Raw genomic sequence first — 3,976 nt, forward strand, 5'->3', positions numbered from 1 at the left:
CTAATCCACAAGAAACTGCAGCACACCACCAGAAGTTTTTTTGGTGCATTTCTCTCTATGGAGTCCCGACCAATGCAGTTCAACTGCGCAGTGTAAGACAGATCAATACATGTGTTGATATTGTTATTGTTAGCAAAGAATCCTTCACCACGTATCCCTTCACACGCTTGCTTTAGCAGAACATCCTTTCACCTATGTCTGTCTACTTCAGCTAAACGTTCCTTCCCGAGTCTGTCTTAGTCTTTCATCTGTGTCCACTTCAGGAAAATACTCCTTCACGTGTTTGCCCCAGCAAAGCACTATCCAACAGCTTTCCAAAGAACCCTTAAGTTTCCACTTCATTTTTTAGATTTAGCTATGCGTGTATTTGCCTGCATGTGTGCCTATGTACTGTGTGCATACGATGTCTAAGGAGGCCAGACAGGGTATTGGATACCCTGCAAATGAGAATGGCCCCAATAAGCTCGTTGGTTTGAACACTTGGCCAGGTTGGTGGAACTGTTTGGGAAGGACTAGGAGGTATGTCTTGGCACTTAGCTTAGGCTCCACCCCACAGTTACCTGGCAACAGCCAGGTGTGCCTGACTCACTATAAAACACAATGGTATGGCCCTGTTGAAGGAGGTGGGTCCCTGGGGGATGGCTTTGAAGTTTCAAAAGATTCATGTCTTTCCTCGTTAGCTTTCTGCCTCTTGCTTGTGGATCAGACGTAAGCCCTCAGCTACAACTAGTCCCATGCCTGCCTGCTTGCTGCCATCCTAGTCAGGGACTTTAGCCCTCTTATACCATGGGCTCCAAATTTAATATTTTCTTTTATAAGTTGCCTCAGTCATGGTGTCAGCGTAGCAATAGGAAAATAACTAAGACCCCTGAAACTGGAGTTACAGGTGGTTGTTGAACTCAGGTCTTCTGGAAGAGCAGTCTGTGTTCTTAACCAGCCCCTCACACACACACCTTTTTTTTTTGAGACAGTCTCTACACAGCTCCACCTGGCCTTGAACTCACAGAAATCATCTTGCTGCTGTCTCTTAGTACTGGGATTTAAAGAATGTGCCATCACATTTGGCCTTTTATACTTCTCAATTATAACCTTCCATAGGCTTAACAATCTCTAAAACCCCCTTCTACCTCAAATTTTTCTTTCCGATATTAATATAATAAAGAATCCTTATCTTTACCAACCCTACATGCCTCCTGCTTTTAATTTTATAAACATAAACGGGAGTGCACTCCCTACGATACTTAGTTGTTTAACCTCCAGCTGTAACTGAAGCCCAAGGGGCCATTGTTACTAATTGGTAACTACTGCATTGATGCACTAATGCAATCCCATTGCATGGTGGGAATATCCAGAAGCCGTCCATGCTTGTTCTGTCAATTAACATCCTACTCGTGGGGGACAGAGCTTACACCAGGAATCCAGAGCTTCTGAACTGGGGAATTATTTTCTGAGCTACACATTCAACTCAGCCACATCCAAGTCCCATGCAGACATAACAAATACTCCAACTGAAATAATATAGCTGCCTTTTAAAACATGAACCAAGCAAGGAAATAACACCAGATGCATAAATCCCAACTCGATAACACAAAAACATAAAAACCCAAGACAGCATAACTCCTCCAAAAACCATTGTAGTTTGGCTGAATTGACATTTTGTCAAACTGCCTGCTACCCACAATGACTGCTACACTCAACCTGGGCAAAGAAGCTTCTCTCTGCAGTGGGCACAGTCAATGTAGAGACCGGTGACTGGTCAAAGTGCTGAGACCCAGTGACTGCTTAGCGCTCGGCCCTTAGTGGGGCATCTGTATCATCAATCCAGTTGAGACTCGGAGAGCATCCTGAGGGAGCATCTGACAGAGCATCCTGACAGAGCATCCTGAGAGAGCCCAAGAGCTAGAGGAAGGTGGGGAGAGCTGTGATATGCTTTCTTCCTGTCACGGAAGACACGGCATAAACTTGTGAGCTCACTGCAGCTATGGTTATGAGCAAAAATCGGGATCACTCAGCATTCCAGTGAATAGTACTTAGTGGTTTTCAAAACAAAACAAAACAAAATATAACCCCCAAAGGAGAGGACTTGAAGTAGAAAAGGGATGCATTGAGGGGTGCTCTTGGAGAGTTGGTGGTAGTTATGATCAGAATGCATTGCGTGCATGCGTGCATGCATTCGTGTGTGTGTGTGTGTGTGTGTTCGTGTGTGTGTATGGTGTGTGTGTGTGTGTGTGTGTGTGTGTGTGTGTGTGTGAGAGATGGTTTGTATATGCTCAGCCCAGGGAGTGTTACTATTAGAAGGTATGGCCATGTTGAAGTAGGTATGTTTTCTATTAGCAGCCTTCAGATGAAGATGTAGAACTCTCAGCTCCCCCTGCACCAGCCTGCCTGGACGCTGCTGTACTCCTGCCTTGATGATAATGGCTGAACCTCTGAATGCATAAGCCAGCCCTGATTAAATGTTGTCCTTATAAGAGTTGCCTTGGTCATGGTGTCTGTTCACAGCAGTAAAACCCAAACTAAGACAATATATATATGAAATTGTCAAAAAAAAAGGTTTAAATTATGTCTTTGACATAAATGTTTAAGAAATCTTATAAAACTCAATATCTCTAGCTAGAGAGATGACCTAGTGTTAAGGGACATACTGGTCTTCCAGAGGACCCAGCTCAGTTCCCAGAACCCACATCAGTGGCTGACAACCACCTGTACTTCTGGCTCCAGAGGATCAGATACATTTTTCCGATCTCCATAGATACCTGTGTACACACATGACATAAATAAAAGACACAGAGACACATAAATAAAAAGTACATCTGCCTTTGAAAAGAATTCAAACATCTCTTCATAAGAGCCCTAAAGAAACTAGGAACACAAAGCTCACACTTCAACGTAGTAAAAGCTGTTACCACCCAAATACAGAGTCCTGAGGCTGTTATGAGCAATTACATAAGAAACTTGGGAGCCAGAAGTAGCTTATGCCGGTAAGTCCAGCACTTGGGCAGTAAAGGCAGAATCACAGGTTTGAGGCATCTGTGGCTACACAGAGAATTTAAAGCCAGCCTGGGATACATGAGACACTGTCTCACAGAAGGAAGGAAGGAAGGAAGGAAGGAAGGAAGGAAGGAAGGAAGGAGGGAGGGAGGAAGAAAGTGGGGAAAGGAGAAAGAGAAAACTACAAAGAATGGGTGAATTATTACTAATAGTACCAGTCAACATTAAATCATGAAGCAATGGGGCTGGAGAGGAGTCTCAGTGGTTAAATGTGTGCTGTTCTTCTAGAGGGCCCATGTTCAATTCTTAGCCCCCACAGCAGGTGATTTACATCCACCTGTGACTTTAGTTTCCGGGATCTGACACCTCTGGCCTCTGAAGGCACCCACACATATGTGGTGTATACTCTCACACACATACACACATAAAAATGATTTAAAATGAAATAAAGCTTTAAAACCATGACAGAATAGAAAAGACAAACAAACCAATAATGATCTGTGAGCGTGAAGTATGATATGTGTGCTGGTTAGGTTTTTTTGTTAACTTGACACAAGCTAGAGTTCACCTAGGTAGAGGTGACCTCGTTAAGAAAATGCCTCTCGGGGTTGGGGATTTAGCTCAGTGGCAAGGCCCTGGGTTCGGTCCCCAGCTCCGAAAAAAAAGAAAAAAGAAAAAAAAAAAAAGAAAATGCCTCTCTCAGATTGGGTGGTGCCAACCCTGGGCATGGCTCTTACTCAGCTTTCTCATATGATCGTATATTTCTTCCATGGTCTCTGCTTCAGCTTTTTGTCGTTGTTTGGTTTAAGACAGGCTTTCTCTGTGTAGCCCTGACTGCGCTATATAGACAGGCTGGCCTCAAACTCGACAGAGATCTGCCTGCCTCTGCCTCCTGAGTGCTGGGATTAAAGGTGTGCACCACCATTACCAGGGTCTGCTCCAGTTGTTGTTCTGATTTGTTTGAAGGTTTATTTACTTTATGGAT

This window comes from Rattus norvegicus, chromosome 15 (genome assembly GCF_021556685.1).
Source record: "Rattus norvegicus strain SHRSP/BbbUtx chromosome 15, alternate assembly SHRSP_T2T, whole genome shotgun sequence".
Taxonomy (NCBI): Eukaryota; Metazoa; Chordata; class Mammalia; order Rodentia; family Muridae; genus Rattus; species Rattus norvegicus.